The sequence below is a fragment of the Arachis ipaensis genome, chromosome B1 (assembly GCF_059453495.1).
Source record: "Arachis ipaensis isolate K30076 ecotype BB chromosome B1, ASM5945349v1, whole genome shotgun sequence".
NCBI classification, from domain to species: Eukaryota; Viridiplantae; Streptophyta; class Magnoliopsida; order Fabales; family Fabaceae; genus Arachis; species Arachis ipaensis.
In genome coordinates this window covers 122,961,577-122,985,098 of record NC_142436.1, presented here as the reverse complement: position 1 = coordinate 122,985,098, position 23,522 = coordinate 122,961,577, and the positions used below count along the sequence as shown (strand labels likewise).

At 36.9% G+C, this 23,522-nt stretch overlaps 1 non-coding gene across 1 annotated transcript; it reads left to right on the top strand.

Annotated features, from left to right (window-relative positions):
* The first annotated feature begins 1,310 nt into the window (after positions 1-1,310).
* Positions 1,311-1,418, top strand: LOC148578211 (small nucleolar RNA R71). The gene has a single exon (XR_015903463.1). It is a non-coding gene; the product is annotated as a small nucleolar RNA R71 (small nucleolar RNA).
* Positions 1,419-23,522: the final 22,104 nt, after the last annotated feature.

The following is a 23,522-nucleotide window of genomic DNA, read 5'->3' as shown; positions in this document are numbered from 1 at the left end:
TCCTCTACTTGTCCATAAGCCTATTTTCTTGAGTTCTCTGCCATCTCTAATGAGATTCTGGCAGCTTGTACCTCAAAGATCCCTAGTTTCTCCATTACAGATAGTGGCATTAAGTTTATTCCTGACCCCATGTCACACAGAGCCTTCTCAAAGGTCATGGTGCCTATTTTGCAGGGAATTAGGAATTTACCAGGATCCTGTTTCTTTTGAGGTAATTTCTGCCTATCCAATGCATTTAGTTCATTGGTGAGCAATGGAGGTTCATCTTCCCAAGTCTCATTACCAAATAATTTGGTATTCAGCTTCATGATTGCACCAAGGTATTTAGCGACTTGCTCTTCAATAATGTCCTCATCCTCTTCAGAGGAAGAATACTCATCAGAGCTCATGAAGGGCAGAAGGAGGTTCAATGGAATCTCTATGGTCTCTAATGGAGCCTCAGATTCCTTTGGTTCCTCAAAGGGGAACTCCTTATTGGTCACTGGACGTCCCAGGAGGTCTTCCTCACTAAGATTCACGTCCTCCTCCTCCCTTGTAGGTTTGGCCATGATGGTTAAATCAATGGCCTTGTACTCTCTCTTTGGATTTTCTTCTGTATTGTTTGGGAGAGTACTAGGAGGAGTTTCAGTGACTCTTTTACTCAGCTGGCCCACTTGTGCCTCCAAATTCCTAATGGAGGACCTTGTTTCATTCATAAAACTCACAGTGGCCTTAGATAGATCAGAGACTATATTTGCTAAGCTAGATGGATTCTGCTCAGATTTCTCCGTCTGTTGCTGAGTGGATGATGGAAAAGGTTTGCTATTGCTAAACCTATTTCTTCCACCATTATTAAAGCCTTGCTGAGGCTTTTGTTGATCCTTCCATGAGAAATTTGGATGATTTCTCCATGAGGGATTATAGGTGTTTCCATAGGATTCACCCATGTAATTCACCTCTACTATTGTAGGGTTCTCAGGATCATAAGCTTCTTCTTCAGAAGATGCCTCTTTAGTACTGTTGGATGATTCTTTCAATCCATTCAAACTATGAGAGATCATATTGACTTGCTGAGTCAATATTTTATTCTGAGCCAATATGGCATTCAGAGTATCAATTTCAAGAACTCTCTTCCTCTGAGGCGTCCCATTACTCACAGGATTCCTTTCAGAAGTGTACATGAACTGGTTATTTGCAACCATGTCAATGAGTTCTTGAGCTTCTGCAGGTGTTTTCTTTAGGTGAATGGATCCACCTGCAGAATGGTCCAATGACATCTTTGATAATTCAGACAGACCATCATAGAATATATCCAGGATTGTCCATTCTGAAAGCATGTCAGAAGGACACTTTTTCGTCAGTTCCTTGTATCTCTCTCAAGCTTCATAGAGGGATTCACCTTCCTTCTATCTGAAGGTTTGAACATCCACTCTAAGCTTGCTAAGCTTTTGAGGAGGAAAGAACTTGGCTAAGAAATCCATGACCAGCTTATCCCAAGAGTTCAGGCTATCTTTAGGTTGAGAGTCCAACTATATTCTAGCTCTGTCTCTTACAGCAAATGGGAAAAGCATAAGCCTGTAGACCTCGGGGTCAACCCCATTGGTCTTAACAGTATCACAGATCTGCAAGAATTCAGTTAAGAACTGAAAGGGATCTTCGGACGGAAGTCCATGAAACTTGCAGTTCTGTTGCATCAGAGAAACTAATTGAGGTTTCAGCTCAAAATTGTTTGCTCCAATAGGAGGGATTGAGATGCTTCTTCCATGTAAATTGGAATTAGGTGCAGTAAAGTCACCAAGCATCTTCCTTGCATTATTATTATTTTTGGCCATGTCTCCTTCTTTTTCGAAAATTTCTGTCAGATTTTCTCCAGAGAGTTGTGCTTTAGCTTCCCGTAGCTTCCTCTTTAGAGTCCTTTCAGGTTCAGGATCAACTTCAACAATAATGTTCTTGTCCTTGTTCCTGCTCATATGAAAAAGAAGAGAACAGAAAATATGGAATCCTCTATGTCACAGTATAGAGATTCCTTTATGTGAGTGGAAGAAGATATGAATAGAAGAAGGAGAATCCAAACACAAGGGTGAGGAATAGGTTCGAATTCTTGGATGAAGAGGAGTGTTAGTAAATAAATAAATAAATAGAAGGAGGTGAGGGAGAGAAATTTTCGAAATATAAATTAAAATAAAAAAATAATTTTGTTTTTAATTGAAAATTAAAATTAGAATTCGAAAATTAAGAAAGGAAAATTTAAATCAAATTAAATTAAATTTAAAACAATTAGTTAATTTAAAAAGGAATTTTAAAAAAGATGAAGGTGATTTTCGAAAATTAGAGAAGGAATTAGTTAGGTAGTTTTGAAAAAGATATGATTGAAACAAAAGGATAGGATAAATAAAAAAAGATTTAAAAATTAATTTTGAAAAGATGAGAAGTTAGAAAAGATTTTGAAATTGATTTTGAAAAAGATATGATTGAAACTTAATTTGAAAAAGATTTGAAAAAGAAATTTGAAAAGATTTGATTTTTGAAATCAAAGTTGATTACTTGACTAACAAGAAACTAAAAAGATAGGATTCTAGAGTTTAAAGATTGAACCTTTCTTATTAGGCAAGTAACAAACTTGAAAATTTTGAATCAATCACATTAATTGTTAGCATTAATTTCGAAAATATAAAATAAAAATAAGAAAAAAATTTTGAAAATCAATCATAAAGTTTTCGAAAATATGAAGAAAAAATTGAAAAAGATTTTATTTTTGAAAAAGATCTGAAAAAGATAGAATTTTTTTTTAATTGAAAATTTGATTTGACTCATAAGAAACAACTAAATTTTAAAAAGTTTTGAAAAAGTCAACTCAAATTTTCGAAAATTTATGAGTGAAAAAGGGAAAGATATTTTTTTTATTTTTGAATTTTTAATGATGAAAGAGAAAAACATCCAAAAGACTCAAAACATGAAAATTATGAATCAAAACAAGAAAAATATGCAAGAACACTTTGAATGCAAAGATGAACACCAAGAACACTTTGAAGATCATGATGAACATCAAGTATGTATTTTTGAAAAATTTTCAATAAAAGAAAACATGCAAGACACCAAACTTAGAAATTTTTAATATATGGACACTAACAAATTGAAAATGCATATGAAAAATAAGAAAAGACACAAAACAAGAAATTTTAAAGATCAAACAAGAAGACTTATCAAGAACAACTTGAAGATCATGAAGAACGCCATGCATGAGTTTTCGAAAAATGCAAGAAACAGATAAACATGCAATTGACACCAAACTTAAAAATTGACTCTATACTCCAACAAGAAACACAAAAATATTTTTGATTTTATGGTTTTATTAATTTTTTTTATTTTTTCGAAAATTATTTTGGGAAAAATGAAAAAGAAAAAAAATTTTTGAAAATAAATAAAAGTAAAAAGCTTAAAAATAAAATAAGATTACCTAATCTGAGCAACAAGATGAACCGTCAGTTGTCCAAACTCGAACAATCCCTGGCAACGGCGCCAAAAACTTGGTGCGCGGAAATCGTGACGGTTCCATTCCCTGGTAACGGCGCTAAAAACTCATTACGCACGTTCATAATCTTAGTTCTTTGTCACAACTTCGCACAACTAACCAGCAAGTGCATTGGGTCGTCCAAGTAATAAACCTTACGTGAGTAAGGGTCGATCCCACGGAGATTGTCGGCTTGAAGCAAGCTATGGTCACCTTGTAAATCTCAGTCAGGCGGATTCAATTGATTATGGAGATTTAGTAATTAAAAGATAAATAAAATATAAAATAAAGATAGTGATACTTATGTAATTCATTGGTGAGAATTTCAGATAAGCGTATAGAGATGCGTTCGTTCCTCCTGAACCTCTGCTTTCCTATTGTCTTCATCCAATCATTCACACTCCTTTCTATGAAAAGCTGTATGTTAGGCATCACTGTTGTCAATGGCTACATCCTGTCCTCTCAGTGAACATGATCCAATGCGCTGTCACTGCATGGCTAATCATCTGTCGGTTCTCGATAATACTGGAATAGGATCCATTAATCCTTTTGCGTCTGTCACTACGCCCAGCACTCGCGAGTTTGAAGCTCGTCGCAGCCATCCCTTCCCAGATCCTACTCGGAATACCACAGACAAGGTTTAGACTTTTCAGATCTCAAGAATGACCGTCCATGGATTCTAACTTATACCACGAAGATTCTAATTAAGGAATCCCAGAGATACTCATTCAATCTAAGGTAGAACGGAAGTGGTTGTCAAGCACGCATTCATAGTTGGGAATGATGATGACTGTCACGATCATCACATTCATATTGAGGTGTGAATGAATATCTTAGAATCGGAATAAGCTTGAATTGAATAGAAAAACAATAGTACTTTGTATTAATTCATGAGGAACAGCAGAGCTCCACACCTTAATCTATGGTGTGTAGAAAGTCTACCGTTGAAAATACATAAGTGATGAAGGTCCAAGCATGGCCGAGAGGCCAGCCCCCAAACGTGATCTAAAGATGAAACTAAAGATGTTCCGAAAGATCTCTCAATACAATAGTAAAAAGTCCTATTTATGCTAAACTAGTTACTAGGGTTTACAGAAATGAGTAAATGATGTAGAAATCCACTTTTGGGGCCGACTTGGTGTGTGCTTGGGCTGAGCATTGAGCTTTACATGTGTAGAGGCTTCTCTTGGAGTTGAACGCTAGTTTGTAGCCTATTTTTGGCGTTTAACTCCACTTTGCAACCTGTTTCTGGCGTTCAACTCCAGAATGCAACATGGAACTGGCGTTGAATGCCAGTTTGCGTCATTTAAACTCAGACAAAGTATGGACTATTATATATTGCTGGAAAGCCCTGGATGTCTAATTTTCAACGCAATTAAGAGCACGCCATTTGGAGTTTTGTAGCTCTAGAAAATCCACTTTGAGTCCAGGGAGGTCAGAATCCAGCAGCATCTGCAGTCCTTCTTCAACCTCTGAATCTGATTTTTGCTCAAGTCCCTCAATTTCAGCCAGAAAATACCTGAAATCACAGAAAAATATACAAACTCATAGTAAAGTCCAGAAATGTGATTTTTATTTAAAAACTAATAAAAATATAATAAAAACTAACTCAATTATACTGAAAACTATGTAAAAATAATGCCAAAAAGCGTATAAATTATCCGCTCATCAATAAGTCCTACCATTTTTCCTTTCACTCTTTTGGTTCCCTTGAGCTTATCATGAGGACATGCTAATATTTAAGTGTGGGGAGATTTGATGAACTACTATTTTATGACTTATTCTGGATAAAATCGAGTAGATTTTATCAACTTTACTCACACTTATTCATGTAAATTGCATGTTTTTAAGATTCCTTCCTAATTTTGTGCTATGATTGAAAACATGCTTCCTAGGCCTAAAAATTACTAATTCTTTATTCTCTCTTGTTACCATTCGATGTCGTGATGTGTTTATTGAGTGATTATAGGATTTATAGAGCAGGAATAGCATAGAGGATGAAGAGGAAGCATGTTAAAGTGGAAGGAACACAAGAAATTGAAGATTTGTGAAGCTGGAAGCGACGCGTACGCATGGCTGAAGCATAGACGTGATCAAGCCATCTTATAAGTGACGCATACGTGTGACTGATGCGTACGCGTGACTGATGCGTACGCGTGGCTGACGCATACGCGTGACGAGCGTCACGTGCTGCAATTAAGGAAATTTGCTGGGGGCGATTTCTAGGCTGATTTTGGCCCAGTTTCAAGCTCAAAAATGAAGACAATACGCGGTGAATGCAGCTGGGATAGACATACTTTACATTTGAGCTTAGTTTTTGAGTTTTGAAATTCTAGTGAGAGAAACTCCTACTTCTTTCTAGGATTTTTGGTTTTCTTAGTTTATTTTCAGTTGGATCTTGAGAGAAATTGCTGTTACCTTCATTTTCTAGCCATTTTCCTTATAATTTTCCTCTTTAATTCCTTTAGCACTCTTTCCAATTTGGTTACTTGAATTCATGTTTGGATCTTGTTACTCTTGAATTTTGTTAATGCATTGAGTTATTTCCATATTTATTATGATTGCTTATTTTGTTATTGCTGATTATTCATAGTGGTAATTTGAGTTCAATAATTTTCCTAGTTTTTATCATGTCTTTTATCTATGCTCACCAAGTGTTTGAGGAAATGTCACCCATAATCATGGAGTAAATTTCCTTGCTTGGTTTGGGGGTGAGTAATTTGAGCCACTTGAATTGTTATATTCAAGTGTTGATTGGTAATTGACAATTATTAGTTAGATTGAAACTCACCAACTCTAGTTCTTCTCTATGAAGTGACTAGAATTTGTGAGCTAAAGTTAATTGTTTCACTTGACTTTCTTTCAATCATTAGAAGATAACTAAGTGAGAGCAATGAGCCTTTACCATCACACTTGGGAAAGACAATGAGGATAGAAATTCCGATTCTCACCCTCTAACCAAGACTTTTTATATTGGTTGATTATCAACTCTTACTAGTTATCTATTGCTCCAATTTTTAGTTATTTATTTTTCTTGTTCTCAACTCCGAAAATCTCCAGGTAAATCCTAACTAATAAATTGCATCTTGTGTCAACTCCTAGGAAAACGACTCGGGATTTTACTCCCAGTTATTTAATTTATTTGTGACACACATTTTAACTCTGACTAGCAAAAATCTTGTCGGTTAAGACTATACTTGCAACGTTGATTTGGAAAAACCCTTTTAGTAATTCTTGACCGACATTTATCCGCTTGTCAATGTGTTGGATGTGAGGAAGGCGGTAGGACGCTAATCCCTCAATTCATTTCCTTCGCATTCCTTGTGATTGTGTTCTGTGGGATGTGAGGAAGGTGGTAGGGCACTAATCTTCCGATGTATTCCCTCGCATTCTTTCTCTCTCTATCTGCAAGGTGGTAGGGCATTAATCCCTTGACCGGTATGGCACGGCCTCACTAGGAGAAGGTGGTGGGGCACTAATCCCCCGGTTTATTCCCCTTGGTGTATGCCTCCAGGAGAAGGTGGTATGGCACTAATCCCCCGATTTTATGCCTCCTGGAGATGCGCAGTCGAGAGACGGTATCTGGCTTAGCTACCGGATGTGTCGGATTCTGGCAGTTAACCAACACGTGAGTTCATGACCAGTAGGATAGACATTCACCATATGTATTTGTATGATTTTGTTTGATTATGCATTAATTTAGATTGCCTAAGTGACTATAATATGCTAATTGTTATACTTACTATTTGTATTACTTGTATTCTACTTGTGGGTTTGACAAGAGATTTTTATGTCAGTTTAGAATCAATCAAAACAAGAATCAATTCATTGGTAGCATAGTCCAAACCAACAATGAATTCTCACTATCAAATATTAAATCTAATACAAAATATAAACCGAGAGAGTATTTAGCTCCCGGGTCGTCTTCCCTAGGAGTTGCAATGAAATGTACAATTATTGGCTATGAGAAAAGAGAGCATGGGGGATTGGAAATGAAAGCAAGAGAGCAAGAGATGTAAATAGCAAGGAATTGGAACAAGCATGCAAGGAATGTAAATGGCAACTCTTGGTAAGAATTGGGGAGTTTAGGATTCCTATCCTAGTTATGGACCACAAGCATGGCAATTGTGTGGAATCAATCCAAATCAGTCAATCCTCCTTGAGAATTAGTCAAAAAGCCATAATTGATTTCAATCCATAAGTTCTAGTCAACTCACTAATTACTTAGTGAAAGACTAGCGTCAATGAAAACCAAACCAATTAACTATTCTCACACAATGTGGAATGGACATCCACAACTCAATTTCACCCAAACATGCAATTTCTCAACCAAGAGTATGAAAACTAAACATGCAAGAAATTAAACATCAAAGCAATAAAAGTCAAAGTAATTAAATTCAAGGAAAGGAAACTTCAAATGCAAAAAAATATATTGGCAAGTAATTGAGAGCTAAGGCTACCTATCCTAGACATTGACCACAAACACATGATGATTATGAAGAGTTAATCCTACTTACTCAACCTTACATCGAAGATAAGTCAAATAGGCATAGTTAATTTCAATCCCTAAGTCCTATGTCAACACTAAGGGGTCACATAGAGTCAAAGGAAACCAAATCAACTAACTACTCTAATATATCAAACAAGAATGGACATCAATGACTCAAGGATCACCAAAGTCATCAATTTCAAGCCAAGAGTTGAGAAAAACTAAGTAAAAACTAGGCCAAGAATTTTATCAAACACTTGGTGTGCATGAGAATAAAATAATATTAAATTACAATAAAATAAATTATAAAACTACCAAAGTAAGAAAGTGACAATAACAACTAGAGAAAGCAATAAATGACATAGAAACATAAATTTGCATTAATTAAAATTAAAGTAACAAAGAGTATCCATAAACATAAAATTGACAAAATAAAGGGAATAACAAGAGAGATGAAAAAGAACAAGATGCAATAACAATAAATGACAAGGAAAAGTAAATGAAAACAAGAATTAAAAGTAGAAATTACAAGAAATTAAACTAAAGAACTCTAATTCTAGAGAGAGGGGGGAGCTTCTCTCTCTAGAGAACAACCTACATAATGCTAATCTAACCCTAATTTCTCCCCCCCCCTCTTTCACATGGAGTGAGGCCTTCCTTAATATAGCATCCAATCAGCTTCAGAAAATCCCAAAATTGGGCCCTGGATGCCCAAAAATCGCCCCCAACGATTTGCAATAAATGAGTCACGTGCTGGGACGTGTGCGGACGCACAGGTATGTGCGTCCGCACACATGCTGATTTTCTTCTTGTGCGTACGCACACATGGTTTTATGGCTCTTGTGTGTACGCACAGGTGGTTGTGCGCACGCACACTCCAATGTGTGCTTCTCCTTTGTTTTCTTCATGTTTTCTCCCTTTGTACATGCTTCCTTCCACTTTTGACTTGCCAACTTGCCTTTAGGACCTAAAATCACTCAACAAAAATGTCATGGCATCGAATGGCATAAAAGTGGGATTAAAATCACTAATTTGAGCACAAAATAGCATGTTTTCACAATTAGGCTCAATTTAGGGAGAGAAAACAAAAGCATGCTATTTGGATGAATAAATGTGAGTTTATATGATGAAATCCATTCAAATCAAACTTAAAATATATCGAAAAATATGGGCTCATCCGGGTTCCATTGTCTGCTTGTTTTTCTGTGCAATTTCACCGTAGTTGGAGGAACAGAGGAAATATGGAGAGATTGAGGGTTTTAGTTCAGTTTTTGGTTAAGTTAGAATCTTAGAGAACCACCCCTTTATGGTTTCTGTTTTAGCTCTTTAAGCTCTATAATCTGAGTGTCAGAATTTTAGGATTGCCTCTAGCATTCCCAAGATCTTATATCTTATGTACGTGGCACCTTTACCATGCTGAGAACCCCCGGTTCTCATTCCATATGGATAGTTGTGGTTTTCAGATGCAGGACAGGCAACACCTCGCTGAGGCATACTGGAAGCTTCTGACAGCGGAGATCCTTGTCTTTGGGGTTTTATTTTGGATATATGTATATATGTAGATACTTTTATCTCCACTGCTTATGTATTTGATGTATTAACTTCCTCTTAGAGGCTATTTTAGAGAAATAGGTTCTATAACTCTGTATTTGGGGCATATTTTGGGTTCTCTTATATATATAAATGTATATATAATTATATGCTCAGGCCGGTTTATCTTTGCGAGCCGAGTCATGAGCCTTGATATTTGTACCTTGGAACTTTCTTTCGGTTATATCTATGTTAGCTTCTCTTACCTTTTCCGTTTATCGTTTATGTGTCGTGAGTGTTGCGCTTTTCGTTTTACTATTTTCGATTTTAAACTTTTCTTCGAAGGCTCCTAGAATAAATTTTCTTCAACTATATTATATATATAAGTTTTTATTTTTAGATCGTGGTGCCTCGCCACCTTTGTTTTACATCCTAGGTGTAAAGCTCTGTATGGTAGGGTGTTACAGAAGTCACAGCTATTCAAAAGCAAAGAGTTGCTCTGTTCCTGAATGCATCGTGAAGAGACAAAATAAAATTTTTTCCTGAAATTTTAACTTGACAGACTTAACAACAACTAAGTTCTAAATCCAGTCAAAAGCAAATAGCAAAAGAAATTAGAAAAGGAGGGCATAGATTCAACCTGCCCTTCTATAGGCCATTCACAAATCTTCAATTGGTATCAGACCTTAGTCTCAAATAACTTCACAACTTGGAGAAAATATCTAAATTGGCAACATGGGTTCAAATATCAAGGCTTACACACTCACTGAAGGTCAGTCTAACAACAGACCTCCCTCCTTTAACGGTAAGAACTTTAACTACTAGAAGGAAAGAATGCGGATATTTGTCCAATCTATTGACTACAATATCTGGAAGATAATTATAAATTGTCCACAAATTCTAACCAAAATCAATGCAGAAAGATTAGTGACATCCAAAGAAGAAGCTGAATGGAATGAAGACAAGAAAAAAGGTGGAGCTGAACGCTAAAGCAATCAATATGATGCATTACTCAATTAGTTTTGAGGAGTACCAAAAGGTATCAAGGTGGAAAATAATAAAAGAGATTTGGGATAATTTCCAAGTCACTCATGAGAGGGCTGAACAAGTGAAAGAAACAAGGATCAAGATGCTGAGAAAAGAATATGAGATGCTTACTATGAAGGAAAGAGAAACCATTGATGAAATGTTCGAGAGATTTTCAGTTATCATCAATAGCTTGAATGCTGTGGGGATGACTCACACCGAGCAAGTGCTAATGAAGAAAATACATAAGAAGCCTTACTAAAGAGTGGAAAACATAAACAATTGTCATTGCTGAGAGTGGTAACCTGAAACAGATGTCATATGATGATTTGAGAGGAAAACTCCTTGCTTATGAAATCACCCACATGAATCGTGACTAAAAAAAGAAATGTGTAACTTTGAAATCTATTATTGAGTCATTGGAAGATGATCCCAATAATAGTTTATCAGATGACAAAATTATATTTTTTTCTACGAGGCTAAGGACTCTCATGAGGAATATAGGAAGGAGCAAAGGTTCAAGCTCGAAGGAACATAAGAGAGACCTTAGTAAAATCATCTGTCATCACTGCAAGGAGGTCGGACACTACAAGTATGACTATCCCAAGTTCAAAAACAAAGACAAGACAAGGAAGGACAAGAAAAAGGTTTTGATGGCTTCATGGAAAGACTTGGAAAATGATTTAGAGAAAGAAGAAGACTGCGAACATGAAGCCTCATGCTTGCTTTATGGCTGATCAAGATCAAGCTAAAGAGATAATTTATTCCATCCTAACTAATGATGAACTCCATCAAATGATTGATGATTTAACTGGTCATGTTAAAAAATTTTTGGATAAATGTCATGAATTTGAGGATGAAAATGATTCTTTAAAAGCAGAAAATGCATACCTTAAAGAAAAACTTAGTGAAGCCAAAAATACAATTGATTTAGAGGAAGAAAATAAATGGCTTAAATTTGAAAATAAAACACTTAAAGGGAATCATTCAATCATTTCTTTAATGGACAAAATTGATGAAAATGAAAGGTTTCACAAAGTGATTAGATGTTTAAATCAAGACATAGCTAAATTTGTTCAAAGTTCTAGTAACTTAGACATATTACTAGCTAGTCAAAGACCATTATTTAAAAAATCTGGATTGGGGTATTTTGAAAAACATGAAACTGTTTTTGTAAAACCAAGTGTTGAAAATAAAGTCTCAACTTCCAAAAATAAAAGATTTCAAACCTCATCATTTTGAAAAGTCAGCAAAGAAGAATCATTGTCAAACATGCAAAAAATATGGACATTCATCTCATTAATATTTTATTTTTAAAAGAAAAATTGAAAATAAAGTGTACAAGATTGTTAAAGATTTCAATTCTCTTGGGTAAAAAAAATGGTTTAACATCAAAGAATCCATATTGATTCGGATATCTAAGGTCACCTAAAGTGTTGTGCAAATTCGCTTTGTATCCAAAAAGAAGAAAGACATGTGGTACTTGGATAGTGAATACTCAAGACACATGTCCAAAAAGTCTACTTTCTTCATCAAACTTAACAAGTACGATGGAGGTTTTGTGACTTTTGGTAATGATGGAAAGGAAAAATCATAGTCATAGAACCTAAGTGGAACCCAAGTTCAAGACAAATCAGAATCCTTGCAAGAAGTTGGTGACTCTAATTCTGCAAACCAAAATGCAGGAGATAAATCTATTTTGTCTCCTACCACAACTAAAGATTCTGTAAATCTCAATAATCTTAAACCAAACCAGACCGGATCTGCTCTTACATCACCCAAACCCAGAGAATGGAAGTTCTTGAAGAACTATCCACAAGAATTTATAATCGGAAATCCATCACAAGGAGTCATCACAAGATCTTAGAATATAAGGAGGATGGAACAAAATGACCTTGCCTTCATTTCTCAAATCGAACCACAAGAAGTAGAGGAAGCCCTTAAAGATCCTTCATGGGTCAAAGCTATGGAAGAAGAATAAATTCAATTTGAGAAAAAAAAAGTTTGGACATTGGTGCCAAGTTCCAATGGAAAAAAGGTGCAGGAACTAAGTTGATCTCTCGGAACAAATTAGGTGAAGATGGTAGCATTGAAAAAAATAAAGCACGACTAGTGCCTCAAGGGTATGATCAAGAAAAGGGAATTGACTTCAATAAGTCATTTGCTCCGGTTGCAAGAATGAAGGCAATAAGATTGTTACTTGCTTATGTCGCTCACAAAGGGTTCAAACTTTTTCAAATGGATGTCAAATGTGTCTTTTTAAATGGTATTATTGATAGAGAGGTATACGTGGCACAACCTTCTGATTTTGAAAAAAAAAATTTTTCAAACCGTATTTTTAAACTTTCAAAACCTCTTTATGGTTTGAGACAAGCTCCTAGAGCTTGGTATGAAAGACTTATCTCTTTCTTATTGAAAAATAGTTTTCAAAGATGTATCACATATACAAATCTTTTTAAAGAATCTAATGATCATTTCATTATAGTTCAAGCTTATGTGGATGATATTGTGTTTAGCTTGGGTAACGAAGCCTTGTATGTTGATTTTGAAAATTTAGTGACTAGTGAGTTTGATATGAGTATAATGGAAGAACTCACATTCTTTCTAAGATTCCAAATCAAACAAACTCCTAGTGGCACTTTTATGCACCAAGATAAATATGCCAAAGAATTGGTTAAGAAATTTGGTTTAAAAAATTCGAAACCAATGAACACACTAATGCATCCAAACTCTAAAGTTGAAAAGGATGAAAATGGCAAAGATGTGGAAGAGATAAGGTAATATAGGAATAATCAAATCTCTCATGTATCTCACCTCTTCTAAACTGGATATTGTTCAAAATATTGGAGTTTGCTCTATATTCCAATCACTCTCAAAAGAATCCTATCTTTCAACTGTCAAGAGAATCATTAAATATATTCATGGCACTTCTAATTTTAGTCTTTGGTATCTTAAATCTGATGAGTTTTGTATAGTGGGTTATGGCGGTACAAATTTTGCTGGTGATCGAGTTGATTGAAGAAGCACCTCTAGAATTTGTTGCTTTCTTAGACAGTCACTAAATGTAAGCAAGTTACTGTTAGCATTGTCTACAGCCGAGGCTGAATACATAGCCGCATCCTCTTGTTGTTCTCAATATTATGGCTTAAAACCCAACTTGAAGATTACAAATGCAAGTCAATAGTATTCCTTTAATATGTGACAATATGAGTGTTATAAATATTTCTAATTAAAAACCCTATTCTGCACTCTAGAACTAAGCACATTGAAGTTAGATTTCACTATATTAGAGAACATTTGCAAAAGGGAACCATCGACATTCAATTTGTGAAATTTGATTATCAACTTGCTAATATATTTACAAAACCCCTGTCAAAAGACAGATTTTGCAAGTTGAGAACTACCTTGGATATTGTTTATGCCGAATCATTGAATTAATTTGATGACGATGTTCTCTGTTTGTTTTTGTCTCTCAGGTCACAGGAGAAAAAATTAGACATATAATGAATTCCTTTAGGTTTCCTTGATATATAACTGAGTGTTGGTACTTTTAAATTAATATGGGTCAAAGCTAAATCTTGTTAGTGGGCCATTATGTTTTCTTAACACCGCCATTGGGCCCAAAAACAAAAGTTCTATTCTGAAGTGGGCCTTATTATTTTTAATCATAAATTCAAAATACTTGTTTTTAGGGTTTTCCACCAAGTCAAATCATGTTCAATTTTTTAAAAACAAAATTGACTTGTCTTTTTAACTACTTACTTGCATATCTTTTCAAATCATTTATTTTTTAAACATTTCTTTATTCTCTTTAAATATCAGTTTATGTTTTCAAAACTCAAGCATTTATAGCAGTTTCTCTTTGTAAATTGCTCATATTCTCTTCTAACTTCTATCATTCTCATAACTACATTCATTAAGCATTCATTAAGATGAGAAAGAAAGTGGCTATAAGAAAAGGCTCTGATGTCTACCGTGCTCCTAAAAACCCTCCACCAAAAGGTCAAGCACACACCCACATCCACATACACTCTTATTCCTCTTCGCATTCCTCTCCCATTCAAGAAACCATGGCAAGGACGAAGGTAACCTCTCGCCGTCCATCAACAGAACCACCTGAGACTGGAACATCTAGGGCTAACGCCACCAAAGGTAAGAAGCCCATGACCGAGGAGAACCATCATTGTCTCCTCCTCTACGTTCTTCATCTCGTCCACAAGGACGTTCTGCACCCTCAAGTAGAGCAACCAAAGGTAACCGTAGATCCTTTCTCAATCTGTGAAAGAACCTGCTAACTCTGATCTTCTTGGGTTCAAATCTCACTTCAATAACCTTTCACACTCTTATTTTGATCCTCTTCGATTCTCTTCTAGAATGAATTTTGAATTTCATAGAGCTACAATTTCTAGTCGTCCCTTATGCTCAACCTATGTGGCTGATTTAAAGGCTCTGGCTAAAAAGGAGATAAACTTTATTGATAACATCATTTATTTGGACTGGAAAAATTTTTCTGATATTTAAAAACCTATTTACCTAGATTTAGTTCTAGAATTTTATGTCAATATGTACTACCATGAAGAATCTGTTCACTCTTATGTTAAAGGTCGTGAAATACATTTGAATAAAGAATCTATTGGTGAAGTCTTAGATTATTATGATGTTGGTGTCAATGCTTACATCAATGGTAAGTAGGACAATGATCTGGGCATTTCACAAAAGGATGTTTTGGCCAATATGTGAGAACATTTCACTCATGGATGGTGTCTGATAAACCGCTATTTTACGGTTTATTTTGTATTGAATTAAGCGAATTTTATCCATTATTCTCACACTTATGTATAGAATTCGCATGTTTTACATTTTCCTTCCTAATTTTGTGCTATGATTGAAAACATGCTTCTTTGGCCTTAAATTCGCTAATTTTAATCCTCTCTTACTACCACTCGATGCCGTGATATGTGTGTTAAGTGATTTCAGGTTTTCCAGGGCAGGAATGGCTTAGAGGATGGAAAGGAAGCATGCAAAAATGGAAGGAACACAAGAAATCAAGTGTTTCAGAAGCTGGCAGCGACGCGTACACATGGGCGACGCGTACACATGACTGGCGCAGAAGACAAGCGATGCGCACGAGTGGACAACGCGTACGCATGACCAAGAATTTGTTAAAGCGACGCGTACGCGTGGGCGATGCGTATGCGTGACAGAACGTCACATGCTGCAATTGCAGAAAATGTTGAGGGCAATTTCTGGGCTGCTTTTGGCCTAGTTTCAAGCCTAAAAATACTGATTAGAGGCTGCAGAATGGAGCTGGAAGAGGGAATTCAATCATTCACACATTCATACACATTAGTTAGGTTTTAGATGTAGTTTTCTAGAGAGAGAGGTTCTCTCCTCTCTCTAGGTTTTAGGATTTTTAGGTTTAGCTTTTCTCAAATTCAGATTTCTACTTTACTTTAATTTTATTTCTCTTCTACTTTTATTTGTTCTAGTACCTTAGTTATCTGTCTCTCTTTTTGATTACTTTATGTTGCCAATCTAGTTTATGAATTCTTCTTGTTTCCTCTAATCTTTATTAATGCAAGTTATGTTTTCATGTTTATGATTGCTTCTTTCTCCATTTGTTATTATTGTTTCCTATTGCAATTGTTAGTCATAGATTTTGCTATGCCTTGTTAGTTTTTCATGTTTTTATTTTATGCCTTCCAAGTGTTTGATAAAATACTTGGTTATATTTTACGTTACATTTTTTTGTTCTTAGCTTAGATTGAGTAAATTGGAGACTCTTGAATTGTCAATCTCTTGTTGGTTGGTGATTGAAAGTTGCTAGTTGGCTTGAGCTTCACTAACTCTAGTCTTTGATTAGGACTTGTGAACTCAAGTTGAATTACTCACTTGTCTTACCTTCAATTGTTAGAGGTTAACTAAGTGAGAGCAAAAGGCAATTACCATCACAAGTGACTATGATAATGGGGATAGGAATTCCAATTATCAATCCTTGCTAGGACTTTTCTTAGTTGTTAGTTTACTTCCTTGTTGTTTACATTTCTTATCTCTTATTCCAAACCCCCAAAAATACTTTTCTATAACCAATAATAAATTATACTTTCCTACAATTCCTTGAGAGACGACCCGAGGTTTAAATACTTTGGTTAATTTTATTGGGTTTGTATTTGTGACAAACAATTTAAACGTTGATTGAGGTTTAATTGTTGGTTTAGAACTATACTTACAATGCAACATTTTTGTGAAAACCTTTACCGACATTTTTCCTCCGTCAAGTTTTTGGCGCCGTTGCCGGGGACCTGCAAATGTGTGCCTTATTATTGGTTATTGTGAATATGTTTGCATTTTTGTTTCTTTGTTAGTTGTTTCTAGATTTAGGAGTTTAATTTCATTATTTCTTATTAGTTTTTGTTTTTATTTTCTCTTGTTACTATGAATTCTCACCCCTTTGGCTATGAGTTTGGTTCAAATTATGTTGTAGGGAATGAAAGCTACAATGAGTACATGCATCAAGGATGGGACAATCAAGGTGCATACCAAGACAATGGATATGGTGGACCCCTGATGCACGAAATTGTGATCATCAACAATGGCACCAAAGACTTGGTGCTCTCAAACGTGAATCACACTTTGTCACAACTTCGCACAACTAACCAGCAAGTGCACTGGGTCATCCAAGTAATGAACCTTACGTGAGTAAGGGTCAATCCCACGGAGATTGTCGGCCTGAAGCAAGCTATGGTCACCTTGTAGATCTCAGTCAGGCGGATTCAAATGGTTTTAGAGATTTGATAATTAAAAGATAAATAAAACGTAAAATAAAGATAGAGATACTTATGTAATTCCTTGGTGAGAATTTCAGATAAGCGTATAGAGATGCTTTTGTTCCTCCTGAACCTCTGCTTTCCTGCTGTCTTCATCCAATCCTTCATACTCCTTTCCATGGCAAGCTGTATGTTGGGCATCACCGTTGTCAATGGCTACATCCCGTCCTCTCAGTGAAAATGGTCTAATGCGCTGTCACTGCATGGCTAATCATATGTCGGTTCTCGATCATACTGGAATAGGATTCAGTGATCCTTTTGCGTCTGTCACTACGCCCAGCACTCGTGAGTTTGAAGCTCGTCATAGCCATCCCTTCCCAGATCCTACTCGAAATACCACAAACAAGGTTTATACTTTCTGGATCTAAGGAATGGCCGTCCATGGATTCTAACTTATACCACGAAGATTCTAATATCTCGGACTCGGTCCCCTGTATTAGATACCTAAGAGATACTCATTCTATCTCATCTTCATGTAGAACAGAAGTGGTTCTCAGGCACGCGTTCATAGGTGAGAATGGTGATGAGCGTCACATAATCATCACATTCATCATGTTCTTGGGTGTGAATGAATATCTTAGAATAGGAATAAGCTTGAATTGAATAGAAAAACAATAGAACTTTGCATTAATTCATGAGGAACAGTAGAGCTCCACACCTTAATCTATGGTGTGTAGAAACTCTACCGTTGAAAATACATAAGTGATAATGGTCCAGGCATGGCCGAATGCCCAGCTCCCATAAAGGTCTAAGATAGCATAAAATTGATCAAAGATCAGATAAAAGACGTTTAACATGATAGTAAAAAGTTCTATTTATACTAAACTAATTACTAGGGTTACAGAAATGAGTAAATGATGCAGAAATCCACTTCCGGGGCCAACTTGGTGTGTGCTTGGGCTGAGCATTGAGCTTTGCACGTGTAGAGGCTTCTCTTGGAGTTGAACGCCAGTTTGTAGCCTATTTCTGGCGTTTAACTCTACTTTGCAACCTATTTCTGGCGTTTAACTCCAGAATAGGGCAGAAAGCTGGCGTTGAACGCCAGTTTGTGTCATCTAAATTCGGGCAAAGTATGGACTATTAAATATTGCTGGAAAGCCCTGGATGTCTACTTTCCAACGCAATTAAGAGCGCACCATTTAGAGTTCTGTAGCTCCAGAAAATCCACTTTAAGTGCAGGGAGGTCAGAATCCAACAGCATCTGCAGTCCTTCTTCAGCCTCTGAATCTGATTTTTGCTCAAGTCCCTCAATTTCAGTCAGAAAATACCTGAAATCCCATAAAAACACACAAACTCATAGTAAAGTCCAAAAATGTGATTTTTATTTAAAAACTAAGAAAAATATACTAAAAACTAACTAAATCATGCTAAAAACTATGTAAAAATAATGCCAAAAAGCGTATAATTTATCCGCTCATCACAACACCAAACTTAAATTGTTGCTTGTCCCCAAGCAACTAAAAATCAAATAGGATAAAAAGAAGAGAATATACTATAAATTCCAAAATATCAATGAAACTTAGCTCCAATCAGATGAGTGGGACTAGTAGCTTTTTGCCTCTTGAATAGTTTTGGCATCTCACTTTATCCATTGAAGTTCAGAATGATTGGCATCTATAGGAACTTAGAATTCAGATAGTGTTATTGATTCTCCTAGTTCAGTATGTTGATTCTTGAACACAGCTACTTTATGAGTCTTGGCCGTGGCCCTAAGCACTTTGTTTTCCAGTATTACCACCGGATACATAAATGCCACAGACACATAACTAGGTGAACCTTTTCAGATTGTGACTCAGCTTTGCTAAAGTCCCCAATTAGAGGTGTCCAGGGTTCTTAAGCACACTTTGTTTTTGCTTTGGACCTCGACTTTAACCGCTCAGTCTCAAGTTTTCACTTGACACCTTCACGCCACAAGCACATGGTTAGGGACAGCTTGGTTTAGCCGCTTAGGCCAGGATTTTATTCCTTTAGGCCCTTCTATCCACTGATGCTCAAAGCCTTGGATCCTTTTTATTACCCTTGCCTTTTGGTTTTAAGGGCTATTGGCTTTTTGCTCTTGCCTTTTGGTTTTAAGAGCTTTTGGCTTTTTCTGCTTGCTTTTTCTTTTTTTTTTTCGCTATATTTTTTTTTTCACATTTTTTCTGCAAGCTTTTGCATTCACTACTTTTTCTTGCTTCAAGAATCATTTTTATGATTTTTTAGATTATCAGATAACATGTCTCCTTTTTCATCATTCTTTCAAGAGCCAACATATTTAACATTCATAAACAATAAATTCAAAAGATATATGCACTGTTCAAGCATTCATTCAGAAAACAAAAAGTATTGTCACCACATCAAAATAATTAAACTAATTTCAAGGATAAATTCGAAACCATGTACTTCTTGTTCTTTCGTAATTAAAACATTTTTCATTTAAGAGAGGTGATGGATTCATAGTACATTCATAGCTTTAAGACATAGACACTTAAATACTAATGATCATATAGTAAAGACACAAACATAAATAAAACATAAAGCATAGTAAACAAAAAACAGGAAAATAAGAACAAGGAGATTAAGGAACGGGTCCACCTTAGTGAGGTGGCGTCTCCTCTTCTTGAAGAACTAATGGTGCTCTTGAGCTCCTCTATGTCTCTTCCTTGTCTTTGTTGCTCCTCCTTCATAGCTCTTTGATCTTCTCTAATCTCATGGAGGATGATGGAGTGCTCTTGATGCTCCATCCTTAGTTGTCCAATGTTGGAACTTAATTCTCACAGGGAGGTGTTGATTTGCTCCCAATAATTCTGTGGAGGAAAGTGCATCCCCTGAGGCATCTCAGGGATTTCATGGTGAGGAATTTCCTCATGCTCTTGTTGAGGTCCATGATCTCTTGTTTGCTCCATCCTTTTCTTAGTGATGGGCTTATCCTCATCAATGAGAATGTCTCCTTCTATGTCAATTCTAGCCGAATTGCAGAGGTGGCAAATGAGGTGAGGAAAGACTAACCTTGCCAAAGTGGATGACTTGTCAGCCACCTTGTAGAGTTCTTGAGGTATAATCTCATGAACCTCTACTTCCTCCCAAATCATGATACTATGGATCATGATGGCCCGGTCTACAGTAACTTCAGGCCGGTTGCTAGTAGGAATGATTGAGCGCTGAATAAACTCCAACCATCCTCTAGCTACAGGCTTAAGGTCCAATCTTCTTAATTGAACCGGCTTGCCTCTTGAGTCAACCTTCCATTGAGCTCCTTCTACACATATGTCCATGAGGACTTGGTCCAACCTTTGATCAAAGTTGACCCTTCTAGTGTAGGGGCGTGCGTTTTCTTCCATCATTGGTAAGTTGAACGCCAGCCTTACATTTTTCGGACTGAAATCTAAGTATTTTCCCCGAACAATGGTAAGCCAATGCTTTGGGTTCGGGTTCACACTTTGATCATGGTTCCTAGTGATCCATGCGTTTGCATAGAACTCTTGAACCATTAAGCTCCCGACTTGTTGAATGGGGTTGGTGAGAACTTCCCAACCTCTTCTTCGGATCTCAAGTCGGATCTTCGGATACTCATTCTTTTTGAGCTTGAAAGGAACCTCAGGGATCACTTTCTTTTTTGCCACAACTTCATAGAAGTGGTCTTGATGGACCTTTGAGATGAATCTCTCCATCTCCCATGACTCAGAGGTGGAAGCAATTGCCTTCCCTTTCCTCTTTCTTGAGGATTCTCTGGCCTTAGGTGCCATTGATGGTTATGGAAAAACAAAAAGCTATGCTTTTACCACACCAAACTTAAAATGTTTGCTCGTCCCCGAGCAAAAGAAGAAAGAAAGAAGGAGAAGAGGAAGAAAATGGAGGAGAGGGAGAGAGGTGTGTATCCGGCCAAGGGGGAGAAGAAAGGGTTGTGTTGTGTGAAAATGAAGAAGGAATGAGGGGTTTATATAGGAGTGGGGGGAGGTTTAGGGTTCGGCCATTAGGGTTGGGTTTGGGAGGGAAAAGAATTTGAATTTTGGAGGTAGGTGGGGTTTATGGGGAAGAGAGGATGGATGTGAGTGGTGAAGAGGTGATGGGGAAGAGTGATTGAGGTGATTGGTGAAGGGTATTTGCGGAAGAGGGTTATGAAAAGGTGTGAAGAAGAGAGAAGAAAATGTGGGGATCCTGTGGGGTCCACAGATCCAGTGGTCAATGACTTAACATCCCTGCTCCAATTAGGCATGTAAAACGCCCTTAGCATGCATGTCTGGCGTTAAACGCCAGCTTGCTGCTTGTTTTGGTGTTAAACGCCCAAATGTAGCCTATTTCTGGCGTTAAACGCCACTTCCATGCTCTGTTCTGGTATTAAATGCCAGTCTGGTGCTTGTTTTTGGCGTTTAACGCCAGCTTGATGCTTCTTTCTGGCGTTAAACGCCAGTTTGATGCTTCTTACTAGCGTTTAAACGCCAGTAAGTTCTTCCTCCAGGGTGAGCTATTTTTAATACTGTTTTTCATTTTGTTTTTTATTTTTTAGTAGTTTTTGTGACTCCAAATGATCATCAACCTAATAAAACACGAAATAACAATAAAAATAAAATTAAATAACATTGGGTTGCCTCCCAACAAGCGCTTCTTTAATGTCAATAGCTTGACCAGTGAGCTCTCATGGAGCCTCACAGATAATCAGAGCAAAGTTAGAACCTCCCAACATCAAACTTAGAGTTTGAATGTGGGGGTTCAACACCAAACTTAGAGTTTGGTTGTGGCCTCCCAACACCAAACTTAGAGTTTGACTGTGGTGGCTTTTGTTGACTCTGCATTGAAAGAAGCTTTTCATGCTTCCTCTCCATGGTTTCAGAAGGAGATCCTTGAGTTTTAAACACAAGGTTGTCCTTATTCAGTTGAAGGACTAACTCTCCTCTGTCCACATCAATCATAGCTCTTGCTGTGGTTAGGAAGGGTCTTCCAAGGATGATGGATTCATTCTCATCCTTCCCAGTGTTTAGGATTATGAAATCAGCAGGGATGTAAAGGCCTTCAACCTTTACCAACACGTCCTCTACTTGTCTATAAGCCTGTTTTCTTGAGTTGTCTACCATCTTCAATGAGATTCTGGCAGCTTGCACCTCAAAGATCCCAAGTTTCTCCATTACAGAGAGTGGCATTAAGTTTATTCCTGACCCTAGGTCACACAGAGCCTTCTCAAAGGTCATGGTGCCTATGTTACAGGGAATTAGGAATTTACCAGGATCCTGTTTCTTTTGAGGTAATTTCTGCCTATCCAATGCATTCAGTTCATTGGTGAGCAAGGGAGGTTCATCTTCCCAAGTCTCATTACCAAATAGCTTGGCATTCAGCTTCATGATTGCACCAAGGTACTTAGCAACTTGCTCTTCAGTAATGTTTTCATTCTCTTCAGAGGATGAATACTCATCAGAGCTCATGAAGGGTAGAAGGAGGTTCCATGGAATCTCTATGGTCTCTAGATGAGCTTTAGATTCCTTTGGTTCCTCAAAGGGAAACTCCTTATTGGTCACTAAGCGTCCCAGGAGGTCTTCCTCACTAGGATTCACGTCCTCCTCCTCCTCTTTGGGTTCGGCCGCACCAAGCAAGGTAATGGCCTTGCAATTTCTTTTTGGATTTTCTTCTGTATTGCTTGGGAGAGTACTAGGAGGGGTTTCAATGACTCTTTTACTTAGCTGGCCCACTTGTGCCTCCAAATTTCTAATGGAGGATCTTATTTCATTCATGAAACTTAGAGTGGCCTTAGATAGATCAGAGACTATATTTGCTAAGCTAGATGGATTCTGCTCAGAATTCTCTATCTGTTGCTGAGTGGCTGATGGAAAAAGCTTGCTATTGCTAAACATGTTTCTTCCACCATTATTAAAGCCTTGTTGAGGCTTTTGTTGATCCTTCCATGAGAAATTTGGATGATTTCTCCATGAGGGATTATAGGTATTCCCATAGGGTTCCCCCATGTAATTCACCTCTGCTATTGCAGGATTCGCAGGATCATAAGCTTCTTCTTCAGAAGATGCCTCTTGAGTACTGTTGGATGCAGCTTGCAATCCATTCAGACTCTGAGAAATCATATTGACTTGCTGAGCCAATATTTTGTTCTGAGCCAATATGGCATTCAGAGCATCAATTTAAAGAACTCCCTTCCTTTGAGGCGTCTCATTACTTACAGGATTCCTCTCAGAAG